Source organism: Phoca vitulina, unplaced genomic scaffold (assembly GCF_004348235.1).
Source record: "Phoca vitulina isolate PV1807 unplaced genomic scaffold, GSC_HSeal_1.0 scaffold14, whole genome shotgun sequence".
Taxonomy (NCBI): Eukaryota; Metazoa; Chordata; class Mammalia; order Carnivora; family Phocidae; genus Phoca; species Phoca vitulina.
The window spans coordinates 24,043,150-24,066,287 of record NW_022589717.1 but is presented as its reverse complement, the minus strand read 5'-3'; the positions used below and the strand labels follow the sequence as shown (position 1 = coordinate 24,066,287).

Sequence of the window (23,138 nt, the reverse complement as noted above, 5' to 3'; positions counted from 1 at the left end):
CCAAATATATATATTACTTGCTATAGACCACAACACAATGTGACCAGGAAGACCGGAAATTCAAAAGAAAGTCATGCAACTTATCAATCATCTGATTCTAAAAACACTATCGTGTGAAAGAGGGATTCATCTTGTATTTGGCCCAGAGATTAAAGCCAGGGCTAATGGGTTAATAATCTAAGAAGGCATATGTCAACTAAATATATGGGAAAAAAACCTTCTGAACTAATGAAGTTACATAACTCTCAGGCAGTGAATTTAGGAGATGAGGAGTTCCATGTCACCAAACTTTTACAAAGTCTTAACAAAGGTAAGACTAGGAGCGTTTCAAAAGAGGCTCCAACACTGCATGCAGGCTGGGCTTGAATAGTTGACCCATGAATCTGTGAATAAGAAAATATCTGCCCCTCCCCAAAAGACAGTCTCACTCGCCAAGCTATTTGAGCCAAGTGCCTGACTCCTTAATATAGAAACAAGCCTGTCAAGCTGACCTGTCACCCTTTTCTGCCATACGGGGTAACCTTTCCCCAACCCCTGATAAGTTCACACTGTACCATGCTGAGACCTGAGCTCCCTTATTTCCTGCCACAAGTCGGCCATGCTCGGAGTGCTCATTCCGTCCCAGATGCACAGTTAACATGACACGGGTGGCCCTGACTGTTACGGAGTAATCTCATCTTACCATTCCTTCTATTCTGGTTTTCCCTTTGCAATGGAATAACATGTCAGATATTAATACACGAAAAGGCTTTGTAAACTGTTACCATTTCATAAATGCACTCATTACAGATAAAGTCATCCTTATTTGGCTCCTGAAATAGTGATCTTATAGTTCCACAGCCATGGATAGAGACATGTTCGTCGAAGAGCATGATGATTAACCCCCTTGGAGTTTCCTAAGAGCCATAGCACCTATAGGCATTTTAACCTTATTTTCCTATATCCTACTATGCAAAAATATGTAAAAAAAAAAAAAAAAAAAAAAAAAAAAAAAAAAAAACCATACAGGTACTATAGTAGTAATACTGAGCACTGCTCCAAAAGAGGCCCGAGAATCCCACTGATAAGTAAAGTCTGTGTGTTGGGGAAGGATGGGAGGTGAGGGCAGGGTAGGTGGAAATTTTAGGCAGCTGGTGAAAGCTGGCTAAAACTCTAAAACTGCTGTCAAATGGGGAGAATAAGATGAGATGCTAACTAATCACCTGCAGATCCTGCACTGTATTTTCCGTTTTTAGAATTATTATTGGATGAAGATATGCAGATAACGTGTTGCTCTTTAAATATGTAACCTTTAAAATAGTCCCTTTTCGGGGCGCCTGGGTGGCTCAGTCATTAAGCGTCTGCCTTCGGCTCAGGTCATGGTCCCAGGGTCCTGGGATCAAGCCCCGCATCAGGCTCACTGCTCCGCGGGAAGCCTGCTTCTCCCTCTCCCACTCCCCCTGCTTGTGTTTCCTCTCTCGCTGTGTCTCTCTCTGTCAAATAAATAAATAAAATCTTAAAAAAAAAAAAAAGTCCCTTTTCTACCTAAAAGAACATTCGTTCTTTGGGTGTTGAGTTTGATAAGTTCTTTATAGATTTTGGATACTAGCCCTTTATCTGATATGTCATTTGCAAATATCTTCTCCCATTCTTTCAGTTGTCTTTGGTTTTGTTGACTGTTTCCTTTGCTGTGCAAAAGCTTTTTATCTTGATGAAGTCCTAATAGTTCATTTTTGCCCTTCCAAGCCTCAATTTTTAACTATTCAACTGTTAACTGAATGCTTACTATGGAACATACAATGTTCTAGACATTGGAAATAAATAAGCACAAAGGCCCTGAGGGAGAAATGTGCTTGGCATGTTCCAGGAATGCCAAAGAGGCCAGGATGACTGCAGTCATGAGGGTATGAAAGAAAAGCTGGGTCAGTCAGTAGCAGGAGATTTTTTTAATTTAACTCAGAGTGAGACAGTACACGCCAGTGTTTTAGATATCATTCAGTTTCAGTGTGTCCATTTACTATGCTGCATAAGAAATTATCACAAACTCAAAGCCTAAAAACAACACATTTACTATTTCTGTGTTTTCTGATTCTTAATGTGTATAAGAAAGCTTTCATCTCACAGTTTCCAAGTGTCAGGAGTCCAGACACATCTTAACTGGGTCCCTCTGCTCAGGTCCTCGACTCACAAGGCCATAATCAAAGTATCAGCCAGCTAGCATTAGAGAGGCCGAACTGGGGATAAACCTGCTTCCCCACTCATTTGGGTTGTTGGCAGAATTCATTTCCTTGCAGTCATAGGACCGAGCGTTCTGGCTTTTTGATGAACATGGGCTGGAGGCCCCCCTAGTTCCCTACCTTGTGGTCCTCTCTGAGGCAGTTCCCAACACAGCTATCTGCTTCTTCCAGGCCAACGAGAACCTCTGTCTCCAGTCTGCTCCCATGGAGTCTTCTATAACAAAACCATCATGGGGAAAACATCCCATCCCCTCAGATTCTACTGGTGAGAATCAAGCCACGGGTCCCACAGGCATCCTAGGGCCTAGACCACTGGGCCACCTTAGCGCGTGTCCACCACGTTCAGTATCAGTGCTTATGAGTCTACTTCATTCTTTTTTTTTTTTTTAAAGATTTTATTTATTTATTTGAGAGAGAGAATGAGATAGAGAGAGCATGAGAGGGGGGGGGAGGGTCAGAGGGAGAAGCAGACTCCCCGCTGAGCAGGGAGCCCGATGCGGGACTCGATCCCAGGACTCCAGGATCATGACCTGAGCCGAAGGCAGTTGCTTAACCAACTGAGCCACCCAGGCGCCCGAGTCTACTTCATTCTTGTTAACGGGCTGCTGAACATTTCTCCTTATGACCATCCCATAATTTATTTAACCCACTTCCCTGCCACTGGAGGCTGTTTCTGATTTTTTTTTTGTCTTTCATACAACTTTATTTTCTCCCTTCAACCATAATAATATGATATCCAAATTTTGTCTTAACCAGAGGGTCTATAAACACAGGCTTACCCAGCCTGCTTACAGGCAAGGCAAATATTGCTTCTTGAAATGGTCCCACCATGAAACCTCTGGTCATCCAACCCAAGTCGCCCCTTGTCTGGCTTTATCTTCACTATACTGTGTGGCCACTTCACTGAATCTCATTCCAGACTTTAACTTTTCCATAGCTTCCATGATTTTCCTATGATTTTCACACAGAATGTGTCTGACCTTTACTGCATTGCCACCACCTTTGGGACCCTGAGCCTTCTTGTCAGAACTGTCACTCCCAGAAGCTGCTCCCCCCTTCCCCCCTTTCCCGGAACCACTTTTTCCCTTGGGCGGCATCTTCGGAACTTGTGGCAGAGCCCCCAACCTGTTTCTGATTTTTGCACTGAGAGGTACAGTAGATTTGCAGTAGCAGTAAATATGTTCTACATTTTTGCAAAATCTTGACACTTATCCATAGAGTACTTTGTAACAGAGATGGCTTCAAAGCAGGAGCACATTCTAAGCCTTGCTGGACACTGCAAACCATCACAGGAAGTCTATTCCAGCTCACACACACTCATTTCCTCCTCCCGGAGACTTCTCTCGGCTCTCAGTGGAGCTTTCCAGCTTTCTTCAAATACGTGTTCTTCATCTCTTCATTTAGACTTACACACTGGTGATTTATCTCTTCTTGATTTAGGCTTACATTCAGGCAATTCATCTTTTCGGAAAACATTGATAATAGGGCCTGCTCTCCCACTGTATCTTCTGATGTCTTGCGATATATAAGGAAGCTATCGATTTTGGTAATTACTTTTAATCCTTCATCCCAGTGAATCATTTTAGTGTATGTAAGAACTCTTCAATCTGCTCTCTAGAACTCTTCAATCTGCTCTCTTCTCTGCTCTTCAATCACACAATCTATGTGTACAATCACACCCGTAAATAATGCAAACTTTCCCCCTTCCAGTTTCCAAACTACCTCGTATTGCTTTCTCGCTTTTCTTGTCTAATAATTCTAGGACAATTGTTAATTAGTAACAGTGAGCCAAGTCACAATTTCAACATTCTAAGCATTTCAATAATTAAAGAGAATACTGAAGGATTAAAATACACATTTTAGATCATTTTAAGTAAGTATCCACAATTTCTGCTTTACTAAAATATTTCCCTAGGAATTATGTAGATTTTGTCACATGCTATTAGGCATCTGCTGTAAGATTTTCTCCTTTGACTTAATAATATATTATATTAATGTATTTCCTAATATTGAGCCACCCTTGTATTTCAGGGATGAAGTCAACTTAGGTTGAAATATTACACAGTTAAAGTACTGCTATTATTTGCTGATGTATTATTTAAGGCCTCTGCAAATTATGCTTAAGTAAAATTGATCTACAACTTTATATCTGACAGGCTTCAGCATTGGTGCCCTACCAGCGTCATAAAAAGAATTTGAAACTCTCCTCTATTATGGTGTGGACCAGTTAAAACATTAACAGATTAAACGGTTTCTTCCAAGTTTAAAATTTACCTGTGAAAAGATCTGTGCCTGGTGCTTGTTGGGGGGATGGCAGCTCTTTTAAAGTTTTCTGTTTATTATTTCACTGATTTTATTCTGATTTTCAAAATTCTGTGCACTGTGTATCTATGGTTATTTCCACATTTGTTTCTATTTATATATGTGAGCCTTCTCTCCCACCCATTCTTCTTGACTAGCTTAGCCAAGAAAATCTGTTTTATTTTATGCTCCCCACTCCACCAAAAATGCAAGAGGTTTTACAAAAAAACACTTTTTCTTTCCTAATTAATAATTTCATCTTTTATATTTCTTAATTTCTTCAAATTTGGGGGGAGGTGGGTGGAAGTGTAACTTATTTCATTCTTTCTCGCTTTGTTATCCATTTCCCTCAGAACGTAATTTCTGCATGATTCTTCAGGTTTTGATATTCTTGTTTTCACAATATTTTTCTAGGTATTCTCCAACTTTTTTATTTCTATTTTAATCCATGAATCATGAAAGTTTTTAAATTTCCAGATGACCAGGGACTTTTTTTTTTTTTTTTTTTTGCTTCTAATTTCCAGATTTAGAGCATTACAGATCAGGAAAAAAATTGTCTGTGTTATTTCTGCCTTTTGAAATTTGGGATTTTTCTTTGTGGCCAAAAATAGATACTGAAAACCTATAAACACTGCTTTATTTTCTCCTACAGAGTTGCTATAGGAAAATATGAGGCAACCAGATGTATCCTCCTAGTGGATTTTTTATTTTTCCTCAAAATCTAATAAATGGATCACAGTTTGTCCCTATATGGTTAATTCTGAAGAACTTAAAAGTCAGAATTGAGGTTTCCTGAAATTCAGTGAACGTTTTGAACAGATTATGGTCTCACTTTGATTCAGAAAATTATTTGTGTTCCATGCATTTTGTTCTATACTGCCGTGGTGACTTGTAATGGGTCATTTTTGCCTTCCACGTCTGCTTCTTTGACTTCTTTTACCTGTCTCTCTCCTTCCACTGACTGTGACTGTTTTATCAATAAGGGTAATTTAATTTTTCATTCTATTCCTTTTGATATGTTTTAATTTGTTCATTTGTTTTAAAATACCATACATGTGTCAGTTTTCTGAGCTCTGCAAGTACCTTTAAAAAAAAATCAACAAACCATAAGAGACTCTTAGTCTCAGGAAACAAACTGAGGGTTGCTGGAGTGGAGAGGGGTGGGAGGGATGGGGTGGCGGGGTGATGGACATTGGGGAGGGTATGTGCTATGGTGAGCGCTGTTAATTGTGTAAAACTGATGAATCACAGACCTGTACCCCTGAAACAAATAATACATTATATGTTAATAAAAAAATAAATAAATAAAGTGGGTAGGCTGTGAAAGAGAAATATCAAAAAAAATCTTCCTTAATCATTTTATTTTTTCAACTCCCATTTCATTAACTATTTAATTCTTCTACAGAGACAAATTTTAGTAAGTTCATTTCTTCTCTTCCTTAGATCAGTACTTCTTCCAAAACAGATTCTTCCACTACAGTTTACATTTTCTCCCCTCCTGCTGCAATACATTCATACAGACTCCACGCTGGATATTTTTGGTTGGTTGATTTCAATTCTACTTGTGTTCTAAATGGGCAGCTTTGTCAACACTTTATTCACACCACAACACCAGGGGTGACACGTCCTTGAATCTCTTCCCATGTTGCGGGGGTCTATTTTCTTCTTCCACACACTACAGCTTTGCCTGCCCGGTGTTCTGTAGCTAGAGAATGGTGTGTTCGTCTGCTTGGGCTGCCACAACAGAACCCCACAGACTGGGTGGCTTGAACAACAAAAATCTATTTTCTCACAGTTCCGGAGACTGGGGATCCAAGATCAAGGTGCCAGCAGGGTCTGCTGCTCCCAAAGCCTCTCTCTTGGGCTTGTAGGTGGCTGCCTTCTTGCTGTGCCCTCACATGGCCTTTCCTCTGTGCATGCACATCCCTGGTGTCTTTTCCCTTTCTTACAAGGACAGCAGTCCTGTTGGATGGGGGCCTTATGACCTCGTTTAATCTTAATTCCCTTTTTTAAAGACTGCCCCCATCTCCAAAATGCCCCTCCACTGGGGTCTAGGGCTTCAACATTTTGAGAGGACACAACTGGTCCACAACCAATGGGGATGGGGAGGACAAGGAATGCAGCCAGGGCTGCACGCAACCTGGTCTTTCACCTCATCTCTCGTTTTGCCAAAATGCACTTGTCTGTGTTCAGTCCCCCTGCCTGGGCTGCCCACAATTCCAGCAGAGGCCCTGGCCCTTCAGCCCCTGCCAGGAGTCTCTGTCCTCAGTGGCCGGTTTATCACCACTTCCTATCATTCTCCAGGCACAAGATGGACCAGGTAAGAGACATGACTTCTAGACACTCACACCACAAGCTATCAGGGTGGGAAATGGCATTCCTCTCTCTACTCTTGGGGTTCATTTTTCCCATCTTCTTCTCCTACAAAAGCTTTTTTTTTTTTTTGAAATTTAGTTTTGATTCTGAGGTTTTCTTTCTGACTTTGCTTTTTGCTGGAGCTCACCACCCCTGAGATGTTTGTGAGAGTCCATGATATATCACACCCCACCTATTTTCCTTGCCCTGGTGGGAGAGCAAGGTGGTCAGGAGGAGTGTCTACCTTTGGGCAAGTTGCAAGTCTCACCCAAGGCTGACCAAACCATCTTATACTCCTCCCTCCAAAAAGGGATTTTGAGGATTACATATACATCTGTTGGGTATCACATCTGTGGAAGGTTGAGTTAGGAGTAAAACAGATATGGTCCATGCCAATTTTTAAAAATGTTATTTGCTAGTCTCTAGCCTTTTCCTCCATTTGACTGACACCAAGGTGTTATTCTTTTCTCCTTTTAACCTATTTTTGGTTTATATTGTAAGATTTTGAGATCTGAGTTTGCTATCTTAAAGCATGTGTTTGAGGTATCTGTTTTAGATAAGAAATGGACAATAAATACTACTGGTAAAGACATAAGTAAAAGGTAACACACACCATCACATGTGGAAACCTGTAATTTGATAAACTTCTCTAGTTCCCTCACTCCCACGCTGTGTCAATGGGCCACATGTTTTTATTAAGTTATTTCAATATCACCCAAGTTTATTTCACCAAAGCAGGGGTTCCCAACTGAGGTTTCTTACAGACTTTGGTATTACTGTATACCCTCAAATCATCTGTAAATGGTATATATGCATCTGTATTTTTTCTTTTTAGAAAATGAGATTGTTATCTTTCATCAAATTCTCAAAGAAGTATGAAACATAAAAATTGGTTAGGAACCACTGACCTACAGTAATGAGCAGGAAAGCTGCCAAGAATGGAAAATAACGGAGAATTAGAAACCATTTACAAGAGTTTGGATTCATCCAAATAATAAAGTCAAGTGGAAGAGTTTTCTTTTAAGTTACATGGAATTTGGACAAAGCCCACAGGACTTCCAAAAAAGTTCAACCACAGGTTGTTTGTGACTCTGGGCATTGCAGGTAACCCGGTCCTACAGAAACTGTGGAAAAAAAGGAGTAGACACGAGAAACAATTATCATTCCAAGGACCCTTCCATATCAATCCATCAGAAAGTACAGCTTACTCTGAGCTTATTAGCACATTAAGCGCAAATGACCTAATTCCTTCATTAAATTTTGAAAATGATGACTAATCCTCTTAGTGGTCATGTCCCGCATTTCATCTAAACAGAAATGACATTCTAGAGAAATCAAGGGTTTAAAGGCTTTCCTGGAGAAAGAATGTCTCCACTTCCACTTACTGCTGAGTTAGGGAAAGAGAAACAACTACCTTAAAAAAGGGCATAGCCTATAAATAGATTCTATTCTCAGTATACAAAGCAAGCAAAGTTGATTCAGCAACAAATTAAAGAGAACAGGAGGCAGATACCGAGAATCCTATACTCAAGATTATGATCCAGATTTCGTGTGAGTTTCTGATGTACACTGTTTCTTTATGTGAATATATACAGCACTGCTATCATTTACAAATGATTGTAAATCTTCCTCAAAACCTATTAGTCCAACCACTCTAGAGGTTTGGTTTGGCACAATCTACAGTCTGCAGCCCATGTGCACTTTTGGTAATTAAGAATAAGTAATAATGATGACAAAACACACACCAGCTGTGCAATGATTAATAAGAACTGTCTTGTGCACACAACCAGGCACGGGCATGTGTGGCTCAAGCAACTATATAAAGCTCATGACTTTATGAAATCAAATAGAGAGATTTCCTTTCTTACTCCTACACCTTCCAACAGAGACATACGTAAGCACATTTGCACAATTTAAACTTGGAGCTATCCATGTAGTAATATTGACTGAAACACTATGCATCATTGAAGCTTAAAAAGAAAAAAATATGGTCTTGTTTTTCTTGGGACAGTAGAAAGACCACAAAGAATTTTCTAACTGTGTGGCTTAACTGCCTGAAATCCTTTTTGGAATGAGGCAGACTGTCAATGAATAAAGCAAGCTGTGTGACCTTGGGTAAGTTAATTTCAACTCTCCAAGCTTCCGTTTCTTGCATTAGTCCGTAAACTGCGGAGAAAACAAAACTACCTAAAAACAAACAAACAAACAAACATACATACAACTAATAGTACCTACCCTCTCAGGGTTGGCTGGTTGACTCGTGGGTCATATGAATGAGAGCTGGCCAGCGCCTGGAACATCAGGTGCTCAAGAAGGCCTTAGTGCCGGCCTTCTGCCCTACGCAGACTAAATGCTTAGGAAAAGGAATCTTGAATTTTATAATTATGTCCACTAGATCTCCTGCAGACCTAGCTCACTGCTGCGAATGGAATGGGTAAACACCTTCTGAAGAAACAACTGAGTTGATTCACAAAGGAATGCCTAGTACAGTAAGTCTTCAAAGTATAGAAATGATCTTAACCTGGCTTTGGACAAAGAAAGCTACTGGCTTCTTGCAGGTCCAAACTCCAAACACGTAATCCTCGGGCCAGGTTACTAGCTCTCCACCACTATGTCAGAGTTTGTTACACACTGGACTTCCAGAAAGCAGATCTGTTTTTTTTTTTTCCCTTAATCTTTTGTGCCTGTCCATGCAGTACAAGGCATGAAGGAGCGGCTTAATAGATGTTTGGTGAATGAATTGGTAAGTGCGTAAAAGAAATGATGCCAACACCAAGTATCAGTTCATTTAACTTCTATCATGAATAATTTGAGATATATATACAAGTAAAAAATAATATAAGAAATTCCTATGTGCACATCCCTTAACTACAACAATCATTAACTGATGGCCAGCTTAATTCATCGATATCCCTAGATTATTTTGAGGCAGATTCCAGACTTAGTACAAATGTTTAAGAAGCTTTAATTAGATTTTACTTAAAGTAAATTCTAGACTAGTCTAGTAGACTCTAGAATTCTAGACACTTGTATCTCTACAGTAACAAGAAACACACAATACTACGTAAAGAACAATAGAAGTCATCGCTATCTGGTCAAGAGAGGAGCTGTGATACAAACAAAAGGAAATCAAACCCTTCCCCTAACTCACTACCGGTTAGACAGTACTGGTAGTAAAAAAAAAAAAAAAAAAAAAAAAAAAAAGAGAGAGAGACAATAATTCTACAAATATCTGCATGAGGAAAAATAATGACTTGGGAGGAGGAACAGAGTGCTAATATTGGATGACAAGCTCATCTAACAAATCCTCATCTAAGGCTATAGAGTTTTTTTTAACCTTTTTTACCTTTTAAATAAAAAGATTTTTTAGAGAAAAATCCAGAAGATTAAATAGCAGAGGGTGCAGATCTGAGGAGGGTCAGCATCAGCCAGACACTACAAAGCTCAGGCCAAGATGAAGAGGTGAGTTTTGACCAGATGCCAAGGAGGGAAGGCAAGACAGACATGGCAGCACCTTGATCCTTGAGAAAATGTGGGGCCCCCAATGACAGCACTCAATAGAGCTGAAGGGTGAGAACAGAAATAAAGCTGACAAAACTGATTCCTGCCCTTTGGGGTCATACTCAAGGAGAAATCAACCAACCGGAAAGTTAAGACAAGGAGGGCTTTTGAGGGACTTTTCATCCTGTGCCAAATTAGTCCAGTGACATAAGGCTGCATGGCTTGAAATTTACTTGACCTGCACTGACCACATTTGTGTCAATTCCCAAGCTCCTCAATAAAGTTAATCCTGTACTTCCTAATAGGGCTGCCAACACACACTTCCCCAACAGCATGGAGAAGACACTTCCAAAGCACAAGAGAAAAGGCTCTAAATCCCAAAGACGGAGAATAACCTTGCAGGAGAGATAGTAACTCACGGTCACCCCTGCCCTCAAGCTCCTCACCCCAGCAGTTAGAAGATGCCCAGTATGTGGAAGAGAATAAACACAGCAGGCCTAAGATGGGCATCCTTAGAAAGGCCTGCTTGCAAAGTTGGCCCCTGGTTGGTGTCTGGGAACTAGGCTGGTAAACAGGTCTTTAAACTGATAGAAAACATTCCCTTTAAAGTTAGGATGGCCCATCATGCCTAAACTGTTTGTACCTAAATGTGCATATGTGGGGGTTATTGTGAAACACCTGCTTTCCATCTGGGAGTCTGGAATTCTGGTATTTGGTGGGCAAAGGATGCCTATGGGACTACCTCCCAATAGGCACTGGTCTCCAATGGGCTTTCCTGAATGGAAGTATCAAACACATGTTGCTATATTTTCAGGGCTGGGGGAAGAGTCTGCTTTGTGTGACCTCTCCTGGGAGGAAAGAGCATAAGCAAAACAACATGTGGATTCCTCCAGATTCCACCCGGGTTGTCTTCTTCTCTGTTTGTCCTTACTACATTGCTGTGGTGAATCTAGCTGTGAGTACAACTTTACCCCCTTCCAGCACATCCCCCTTCCAGCACATCCCCAAACATGGGGGTGGTCTTGAGGACCCCAGACAGAGCCAGGAAAGCAGGTACTACACTTGCTGGGAAGACTTCTATTTGGAGGATACTACATAGTGGCTGGCTTCATCAAGTAGACATTTTATCTACTCTGACTTTTAGCTACAGTGGAAATTGGAGAACTTGTGGAAGCCTAGCAGAAATAGAACTGCCATGCCCCACTGTGCATGAGCTGAAACTGCCAACCCTTAATTTAGCCATTTTCCAGCTACCATTCATTAGTCAAAACACTTAGGTAGGACACTGGTGTTTGCCATGCTAAAGATGCAGGAGCTAAAATACTAGCACATGGTCAGCTCTCGGTTATCACTAAGTGCAGCAGTGGTGTTTCCCAACGGTTTTAATTTCAGGGCAATTCAGAGGAGTTCAAATGAGACAACAAGGTTGCACTGTGAAAACCTGGTGAGGACAGAGGTGCCTTCTTCAGTCTGCCCCGAAGTCAGTTTCCTTCTGCTTCCCACTCAGGCAGAAGTCTGAATATCGGCACATCTCAAAATAATGGAAAATGGCTGCCTTTCATTATTTAAGGACAATGCCTTTCAGCGTGGGCTCATTCTTTCCATGGCCAAACTGAGCCATCAGTATTTTAATAAAGGGTTTCCTTGGTGGCTGTCCCGGGTAAGGAACAGAAACAATGAAGTGTCACTGACAAAATAAAGCTAAAGTCTGATATGAGTGACATCTTTATCTGTCCCCCTCCCAGCTTCTGAGCAGAAACATGGAATAAGTCAACAGCAAAAGACAAGAAAGGCTGAGCCTGAAGACATGTTCCAGACCCTAACTTCTCATGGATATATACGGCAGCTCTTGGTTTCCCCATGGTTCTAGGTTCTTAACCTCAAATTCCTAAAACTGCACCTACATTTCTTCTGTGTATATATAATACTATTTTCTGGGAACAGGACCCAAAGCTTTCATTAAATTTTCAAACTGGGTCCTAATGTAATAAAACTTCGAAACTATTGCTCTAGACAGAGGAAGAGTACGTCAGATGCAAGAGTATATGTTAAAATGCTACATGACTGAGTGGCAGACCAGAGGCCCACCCTGCCAGAAGATGTGTGAGAATGCAGCAGGGGATGAAATGGGTATATCAGGTTGGAGACCAACAGCTGGGAACAAAACTACTTCGAAAAAAAAAAAAGAAATTACGTTAGCGTTAAGAGAAAAGTCACTTCTGATTTAAATACTGGTCTGAGAAAACTGAAGAAGAAAGTTAAGGAAGTGCTAGTTAAAATCATGGGAATAAAGCAACAGGTTCAGATTTGGGTGACCTCAAAATGCCAGTTTCCACCTAAAACTCTGTTGAGCGGACCCACTTGACCTGTTTCCGTAAGGACGGGGCCCAAGCAGCAGCCAGCCTTAAGGACATGCTGGAGCTGCCTGACGGCTCCAAAATATAAACTGAGTTACATCAAAGTCGATGAATAAATCATGTATCTGTAAATTCATCAAATCACAGGTACAGTGCATTGTGAATTTTCTCACAGGGTCCAAAGATGATTTCGTTGCAACCAAAATAGTACTAAACTGACAGAAATAAAAAGGGATTCATTAAAAGGAATCAGCAGGAAGTAGGAAGAACTGGAACTCAAGAGTAACCTGAGGCCATCGAGAGCTGGCCAACAACTCTCCACTTCTCACCTCTGCACCCTTTTCTAATGAGATTCCCCATCCTTCCCAGTGGTCTGCCTTCTCCGCTGGGCACCTGACCCACCACCAGGGTTCCTTCAGCCTCAAGCCCAGGGGCAATCTTAGAGTAACTGGCTGAGTTTCTCCCTCTCCCAATTCCAAATCTCTAGGGGAGAGAACCTGACTCAGCCCAGACTCCAGTGAGACTCCTCTTGAGCATCTAGCCAGTTCCCACCAGCAGATCTAGATTCGAGTGGCACCACGTCTTAGAAACCTATGAGAGGGATGAGTTCCACAGTAAGCAGTTCTCAGAGGCACGGAGCTGTCTGCCAGGACCTATTTGGACTAAATGACTATGGGGCAGTACAGATGAGGGGGACGAGAGAGAGGTAAAAGGGGAAGAGATGGAGTTCAGTCTAGAAAAATACCCTTCTCCCTGCCCTGCTTATCTACATAGTAGCAGGCCATCTTGCCAGGACAAGAAAGGGAAAAGAAAAAGAAAAAAAAAAAACTTTCTCTGCAAGCATCCTAGTCCGATGCAAGTGGCCATATTATCATTACATAGACTTCAACAGCATACATACTTCATTAATAAAATACTTCTATCGGTAATTCTAAAGTTTTTGCTAAAAGCAGGTAGCCTATTCGCGATAGTCTGACTTAAAGTTTAGAAAAATCAGTTCTTTACATATTATTGAAATGAGACTTCATGTTTATATTTTCCCACTTGCACTATTTGGTGTACTTTGGATTTCTGAAAATTTATTTGAGACATTGAAACATTCTATTTTTAGTGATTTTGTTCAATCTACATATACTCTAGGTCTGCTGTTTCTAAGGATCAGAATGTAGTTGTGCAGTCTATTAGCCAGGGACCACACAGACAGAGCCTTCCATGTAAAGCCACTGCGAACAGACAGAGCAGCAGTATAGACTAGGGTTTAACGGTCCCACCTCCAGAGCCAGACTGTCCTGGGTTTAAATCCCAGCACTGCCATTTACCAGCTGAGTGACCTTGGGCAATTCTTGCCCAAAGCCCCAGTTTCCTCATTTGTAAAATGAGGATGATGATATCTACCTCACAGAGCTGTTGAGCAGGGCATTAGATGAGATTATGATGTAAAATACTTAACAGTGTGAGCACTTAATAAATATTGGGCTTTCTATTATTATATGTTAATTATCCTGATGGTGATGAACACAAGGAGAGAGATGATGAGCAGAGCTTCTTCGCTGAGTTTCTGGCAAAAGTGAGCTGGGAGGCCTGACACAACCTGCTGACCCCAGAGAGAGGGCATCTCAGAAGCAGGCTGCCTGTCACACATGACACGGCAAACGGAGGGCGATCTGAGGGGAGGAAAGATGGCCAGTTGAGAGCAGTTGGCCTTCTTCCCATTGCCTGATGGGTACAATGATCACATAAACCCCTTGGTTCTCTCAAAATACAAACAAGTCAGCATTAAAAAGAAATAAGCTATCAAACGATTGAAAGACACAGAAGAACCTTAAATGCATATTACCAAGTGAAAGAAGTCAGTCTGAAAGGCTACCTATCATATGACTCCAACTACATGGCATTCTGGAAAAAGCAAAACTATGGAGAGAGTAAAAAGACCAGTGAGTGGTGCACCTGGGAAGTGGGGGCGGGGGGCAGGCAAGGAAAGAAATGAACAGGCAGAACATGGGATTTTTAGGACTGTGAAAATATGCTGCTATTATAATGATGAATATATGTTATAACACATTTGGCCAAACCCATAGAAACTACACCACCAAGAGGGAACCAAAGAAACTCTGGACTTGGGACAATAATGACATGTCCGTGTAGGTTCCTCAACTGTACCAAATGTACCACTCTGATGGGAGGATGTTGATAATGGGGAGGCTCTGCATGTGGGGCGGGGGGGAGCAGGGAATATATAGAAAATCTCTGCAATTCCCTCTCAATTTTGTTGTAAACTAACACCACTGTAAAAAAAAAAAAAAAAATGAAGTCTTTTAAAAAATACAAATGAGTCATTAAAGTTGTTTAATATAAAACTGTGTATATCTATACACACATTATCTGACAGTGACAGTGTAAGGTTAAGGGGTAGGCTTTGGAGACAGACTGGGTTCAAATCTCAGCTTGGCCACTTCCTAGGACTATGACCTTGAGCAAGTTACTGAGCCTCCCTGAGCCTCGTCTTCCTCACGTGTGCAACAGCAGTGAGATGAGTATCTCCTGTGGATCAGCTCAGCTCATCTCTGCAACTACTCTGTTGAAGAGGTACTTTCATTATTTCTATTTTGCAGAGGAGGAAACCGCCACTGAGAGTCAACAGGGTGGCCAGATCACACAGAAGTCACATAAGGTGGTGGAGCTGAGATGCCAACCCAAGGAATTTCACTTTAGAGCTCACTGTGCTACACTATATGGTCCTATCTATAGAGTATTTCAGTAAAATGCCATATAAGGAGATAAGTCTTGTGCCCACCACATAATCATCCCTCTGTCAATATTGACTATTATAATTATTATTGTTCTCAATTATATATTGAAAGATGCGGAAGAGATAGCTCTGAAAGTTTTTTTATTTTATAAAAGAAAATAAAAATGGGCACAACCATGCAAAGAGTCAAGCCCATAAACACTCCACACTATCCTGTCCCCTAAGGAAAGGCATCCGACGGTACCTTCTGCATTGCTCACCTACCCATTCCCCACCACCCCCATCCCCTCACTCCCAGATTCTTATTTTCCCTTCCAAGAACTCTTGGTGCTGCTCATAAAAGAGAGATGAACAAAAGGATCATATTTCTCATCATCCTTAGTTCCACAAATACTAATTAAGTGCCAAGTTCCAAGCCCAGAGCTCTGCTCTGAGGACCTGTCTTCGCGGCTCTACATCTCCAGGGACCTTGGCAGAGAATCTCTGAGTGGGCCAGGCCTTCTAGGCCTGCTCACTTTCTCCAACTCCTCAATCCTCATTTCCAACATGAACACATTCTCATTATGAAAAATATTATGAAGTTCTCCCTTCTATCAAAAACTCACCTCCTAGCAGGTTCTGCTCGCTTGTACTGACTATGCTTTCTTAGATAACAGAGAATAAATCTACCCACCCCCCTTCTGTACTGCAGCTCTTAGATTTTGTTGAGACAGCCCCAGTGCTTTGTCTATCCTGGACACTAAAATGCTGCAGAATGAAAGGACCTTGTCTCTCAAATTTTCTCTTATCAAACCACACTAGTACCATGGGAAAATGTTACCTACCCTCTCCAGAGCACACTACGGCACGGGGAATGGACTTCCTGTAGCATAGCTAAATGCAGACAGCAGAACTGGGAAGACAATGTCATTTTCTGACTCTCCTTTGAGGAAGGAGAAAGGCAGACAGAAAGTTTTCTGTGGTTTTAAAGCCTCTTTTTAAACACTCCAGAGAATGCAAGGCCCTACTAGGGGGGAGGGGAGACCTAACAGTAAAGTAAGTCTCCGTGGCTATGCCAAAGATGGCCAAAGATGGCCAACATTCAAGAAAAACTGGGAGAAGGGAAAACGCCAACCCCTGCAATTTGTCAACTATTCTTGCCATGGGGTTTTGACTTCTACACTGAACCATCACTACTCAGGCAAACAAAAAGCTTCTAGAAACTTTGGAGTTTTATCATTGTTGCTGTTGTTTCAGATATTTATTTTTCTCTCACATGAAAACTGGTGCTGCTTAGCAAACCCGTTGCCACACAAAGCTAAATAAAAAAGCTTTTTGGGCGCTTTTTTTTTTTTTTTTTAAAAAGAGAAATTTCTTGCTCCTACTGAATGACAGGCACGCTTGAAGACTTAAAGGTTCCTTGCACCTCAAAGAAAATGGTTTGCATACTAGCCACTGGGGCCTCTTTTACCATCAGGGATGACAGAGACCAACCAGCAGAACAGAGCTAGGAGGTGCCTTGTCTCTGCAACTATAGGAGTTGGGGAGCAGGCTGCCCCAAACCTAACCCGGTCCACGTGTGGCTGCTGCCGGACTGCGGGTTGGGACTGACTAGGGAATCCATGCCACCACTGGGCCTGGGGGCAGGGACACCTTCTTCTAGCTCTTGGCAAAGACAGGGGTGTAGGTCAGAAAGTGGGATCCAAGGTCAACAAGAGGAATGCAGCGTGTCATTGGATACTCTTCACTTGTGCATGTAACTTAATATTCTGATTGTGTCGCACACCTGAGAGGAAACGGGTATGCCCTTCTCATCTCGACTCTTCTGTGACTGGAGGGGCACTGGCCCTTCAAGGATTTTGCAACATATGTTACAGGGAGGGTTACGGAAGAAACCTCAGAATGGGAACATAACATCAGCCTTTTCCACAAAGCCTGAGCATCACAAATGGCCTCCATTTTCTCACCAGGAAAAATGAGACACAGACTGCCAGAGTACCCGTTTCAAAGACAACACTGTTTATTTTGACAAAGTTTTAAGAATCCTGACCAAGGAAAAGTTTTATGGAAGTAAAATGTGATTATCTCTTGGCACCCTGTGGTCCACAGAAATGGTGATATTTAAAGGCTAACACCAGAAAACAACTTCATGCCCCACTGAACACCACAGAACCCGTGAACATCAAGGCAAACTGAAGCACCACACAAAGCTGAAAGCAACCGGAGCACCATATCTGGCCGATCACACTGAAAATCCAATTATAATCCTTAACAAGACAAATATGCAGGCATACCTTAAAGATATCGCAGGTTTGGTTCCAAACCACTGCAACGAAATGAGTATTGAAATAAAGTGAGTCCAATGAATTTTCTGGTTTCCCAGTGCATACATGAGCTATGTTTACACTGTACTGCAGGCTATTAAGTGTGCAGTTGCATTATGTCTAAAAAAAACATGTACATACATTAAAAAATACTTTATTGCTAAAAAATGCTAACCATTATCTGCGCTTTCGGCAAGTTGTAATCACTGATCACAGATCACCACCACAAATATGATCATGAAAAAGTCTGAAATATTGCAAGAATGACCAAAACATGAAATGTGACAGAGACACAAAGTAAAATGGCGCCGATAGACTTGCCCCATGCACAGTTGCCACAAAACTTTGACTTGTAAAGAGCACAGTATCTACGAAGGGTAATAAAGCGAAAGGCAATAAAATAAGGCACGCCTATAACCTGGATTAAAATTATATATATTATGTAAAGTGATTTGGTTGAGAGTAACATTATATATCTTACTTTACATGAATTGCCAATTTAAGCATTAACATGAAATAAGATGGATAATAAAAGAAAACCACACTGATATTAATGTTTTCTTTGATGATTCTCAAAGGCTCTTCATAATCTTCAAGGGCCCTCAGGGACTTGGGGAGAGACTAGGAGAGGGTCACATTATAAACACAAATTCCTTTTAGGACACTACAAATGTATAAAATAGCAGAATGGGCTCCATTTCAACAAACTCTATTAACTCCCAGGAGGGTTCTTTCCATCCGTAAGTTCCTCTAAAGAGCCCCCAATCCCAGAAATTAGCTAACCGAAAACTAGAATTGAAATTGACTGGCAAACTGTATACACGTCAGGTGCTAGCAGTCCTACCCTACTCTTTCCCTCCCCTGTCCTGTCTGCTCTGCCTTTTCCTCCCGTATGTTCTGTCATGCGGGAAAAATACAATGCAGGTCTGTACTTGTTAGCACCCATTCCCCAACGCTCACTCATTGAAGTCGACTTCAGCTCTTGCTCTCGACATTTTACTCTTGGGAGTAAATACTCGTGCTCTCCCATAGTGCCAGCATCCAGCATCACTGGCAAGGCCCCTTGACAACCCTAACACTGAAACTTGCCTGGGTTTCTTCTGGCTCCTGTTGTAATAGGAAAATCTTGGTGTTTCTCGAGGATATTGCTCTTAACCTTCTCCTAGTGATGAGAAGCAAAGGTTTGGGGGTCAAACAACCCTTAGTTCAAACCCAAGCCTCGCCACTCACCAGCGGTGTGCCCATAAACAAGCTAATCTCTCACCCTTCAGCTTTCTCCCATGGCATAAAGGGACAATATATGTAATAAGAATTCTGTATATATACAAGGATACTATTACATATGCATGCAATAGGCACTTTATATGTTTTACTTTATATATTTACTTTAAGTATCTGTATCTATTTTATCTATTTTAAGTAACTGTATCTATTTTACATGCTCACATGTAAACACTAGGGTTACAGGAGGTTAAGTACCCCATGTAGTAGACCGAAAGCATATAGCACAGTGAGCACACTCTCCTATGCCAATATCATGCCTTTTTATCTTATCTTCTACTTCCTACCACTAAATTCTCTCACAAATTTGAGCCCCACATCTCTGTTTGTTAGACATCCAGACAGCTAAAATTCAGCACATTAAAAACTGAACTCTTGGGGCGCCTGGGTGGCTCAGTTGGTTAAGCCACTGCCTTCGGCTCAGGTCATGATCCTGGAGTCCTGGGATCGAGTCCTACATTGGGCTCCCTGCTCAGCAGGGAGTCTGCTTCTCCCTCTGACCCTCCTCCCTCTTGTGCTCTCTCTCATTCTCTCTCTCTCAAATAAATAAATAAATAAACAAACAAACAAACAAACTGAACTCTTGCCCCAAACCCATTTTTTTCCCTATTTTTATTAATGACCCTAATATTCTCCCAGGTCTGGGTCCTCATTTGTGACCTACTGACCATCATTCCTAACACATTGCTTTGAGACGGCCCACCAATCCAGTCCCTGGACTGTGTCCACCGAGCCTTGGGAGATGAAGCCTGCTCCCCTTGAACTCCCACTCTCACTACCATGTCCTCAGCCATGTGACCTCTTACCCGGTCTGTTATTCTTCCACCTTCTATTTGCTAACCTGATGCCAGATTAAACTTCCTGAAGCAGTTTACCTAAAAACCATGAGAGGCCCTGGTTATCCAAATGAAATCCAAAAGTCCTAGGGTGGCATTCCCAACCTCCTTACACCTGGCCCAAATCTCTTTCCAACCACATCTCATGCCCCTCACAATTGTTCCAACAGAAGTTGCATTCCCAGACGCACACATATTCTCGGGGCTTCTCTAATTACATGACCTCCCCATACCTGAAATGTCCTCTTAAAACATCTCCACCTGCTCAAACTCCATTCTAAAACCTATTCAAACCACCTAGTCAGGAAACGTTCTAGAATCCTCACAGTCGGACATAAATTCTCCTCTGAAGTTTCAGCAGTTTCTCTGCATCTCTCTGAGAGCGCTCTTCTCCACTGCATCTTGCAATTACTGGTGGATAGATCCTTCCCCTGCCAGACTCTTCCCCCAAATCTCACATCACGTCTGACTCCAAGCAGGCATTCACCACAAACACACTGCATTAATCCATAAGAATTATACTTTGTCAAGAACAAAACTTATGGGGCGCCCGAGTGGCTCAGTTGGTTAAGCATCTGCCTTTAGCTCAGGTCATGATCCCAGGGTCCTGGGATGGAGTCCCACGTCGGGCTCCCTGCTCGATGGGAAGCCTGCTTCTCCCTCTCCCTCTGCCCCACCCTCTCCCTGCCATACTCGGGCTCTCCCTCTCTCTCTCAAATAAATAAGTAAAATCTTTAAGGAAAAAAACTTATGTAAAACTGATAAATTATAAGGCACAATCCCAACTTGAAAATCTGTGGGAATTTTGCAGTACCCTTTTCCACCTGGGAAATGCAATTTTCTGGCTTGCACGGGAAGAAAGACCTTGATAATATTTTTGGCCCGTAAACGCTTCTTTTAAAACAACATCTTAATGTATTGTGTGGGAATGAGGCCAAAACATGTGGATTAAGTTTCCTATAGAGTACATATGGGTTTTATGAAAACAGCAAAAGGCTAGGATAAAATGTGATCTCCGAGGCAGATTAACTTCGGTCTTTTTCTAACTCTAAAATTAATCTAGAGCTTTCTTGCTTTAATTATATGCTGAAAGTTTCCTCTTTTGCTTTAGTGACGTTCCTGGTCAGAGTCAACATTTTTCACATTCCTAGGATGAAAAAATAAGTAACTGAGGAAAAGAAAAGGCATTCCTTCTATTGTCACTTTCCCCTCTGTTGGTTCTCCTTCATAGACACTACGTAGGCCTCTTCATTCCCTCTCTCATTGCGCCTATTTGCCTCCCTATCTATTATAACTCTTTCCTCCCCCAGAAGACTCTTCTTTTTAACCCTTCTATCCTCCTTCCTCTCTCTTTCTCATTTTGTTCTCGAACATTTACTAAGAGGAACCACATCCCTCCCTCACCACATTCAAGTCAAACACAAGATCTTTGGGTGGTAAACATGGCTCAGTTGCCAAGGAAACCTCAGGCTCCTATGGGTACATGCGTCCACGTGAAGTTTTCTGCACAACCACCCTTGTCAGTGGAAATATCCTTCCTCATAGCAGAGCCTAGACTCTGAAGTGAAGTCCAGCTGAGCAGGAACAAAGAGCTGGGAGTGAAAGTGGACAAGGATGAAATCAGAGACAAAAGAAGAGGAAATAGGGAAATTAAGTTCTCAGAAATATGAACTAATCCAAGCTAACAGCTCTCCACCCCCACCCTGTGCTTCCAAACTAAACCCACGCACTCAGTGAAGAATCTGAAACTCAATATCCCACCTGCCCCCTTCTTAATAGGAAGTCAGTGCTTCAATTCACATTGGCTACGCCTTCACAGCATTATCTAGCGTAGCCACAGAAAGGCAGAGGGGAAAAGTGAAAGCCCTCTCCTTAGCTCTATGGAGCTTAATCTCTGAGAGTGGGTCCAGTGTTATCTGCCATCACTATTATAATTGGTTCACCAATGCCACTTGGAAATTCTTGTAAGATTTGTTAACAAGGTGAAGGCGGCACTATCTACTTCCCAAGCAGAAAAATTGTGAACTTATCTTCTCAGCTTCAAATAAGAAAATAGGAAGCTGCAGAATTCAATGGAGATCCTTTTATCTGAGAGCAAGACCCAGAGCCAGTATTTTCACCAATAAACTGCGTAAAAGTTCCCTAATTGAGACTTAATCTAATGACAGCTATACCATTAAACATTGTTTCAAAGCTTGTGGGTCTAATTATTTCTTTTTCTTTTTAAAGATTTTTTTTTTTATTTATTTGAGAAAGAGAGCGAGTGAGCGGGGGAGAGGCAGAGGGAGAGAGAATCTCAAGGAGACTGCACTCTGAGTACAGAGCCCGATGTGGGACTCAATCCCATGACCCTGAGGTCATGACCTGAGCTGACACCAAAGATTGGACACTTAACCAACTGTGCCACCCAGGTGTCCTTAATTATTTCTTTTTCTAAAAACGATTATAGCCATCTTTCCTTAAAGCTGTCTGGATAGCTTAGGGTACCACTTGCTAGCTAAAAACAAACAAACAAACAAACAAAAAAACCCCAAACTTCTTACACCCATAAACAAGCTGCTTTTACTATCCTGGGCAAGAAAATCTCTGACCAGCTTTCACACTTAACTCACACAAGCTAGAATCGCTCTAGCAAACAGCAAATGCAACAAGGCTCTTACCGTGCTTTGCTCATGGAGGCTCTGTTTCTCTCCTTCCCACTCCTCTGACCCCCTTAAAATTTATTGAGTTCATTAATTCATCCAATAAATATGAACTGAACACCTAGTATGTACCAGGTATTATTCTAAGTGTAAAAAACGATCTCTGCCCTCAAGGATCTGGCAGGGAGAAACAGATAACTACGACAATAAATAAATTAGATAGCACATTGGACAGAGATAAGTGCTGTGGGATACAAGTCCCAAAATGGGGCACCACCCCAGACTGTGAGCTGCTTTCCATCAGGGGCTGTAATGTTCGTCTTCATAGCCTAGCACCTCATACATGCTTGGCATATAGTGTAATCTCAGTTGAAAACAAACAAACTACAAAAAACCTTTAATAAACAAATGAGTAACCAAGCATTTTAACAATTTTCAAATTCCCTATCTTAAAAGAAGTGAGGAAAATTATTAGCAAGGTTGTGATCTATAATGATAGTGAGAAAAAACCACATAAAAGTTCTTCAAAGAATCTATCATATTTTGTAAACTTCTGTAGTCCCCTGATTATAGAGAAACAAGTAAAATGATGTGTCA

General features: G+C 41.6%; 1 protein-coding gene and 1 pseudogene across 1 annotated transcript in view; both read right to left on the bottom strand.

Moving 5' to 3' along the window:
* The window catches only part of ARHGAP10 (Rho GTPase activating protein 10), a 314,093-nt gene that overhangs the window by 74,900 nt on the left and 216,055 nt on the right, over nucleotides 1-23,138 (bottom strand). The gene's annotated exons all lie outside the window — the stretch shown is intronic.
* On the bottom strand, nucleotides 2,827-4,230 carry LOC116637518 (annotated as a pseudogene).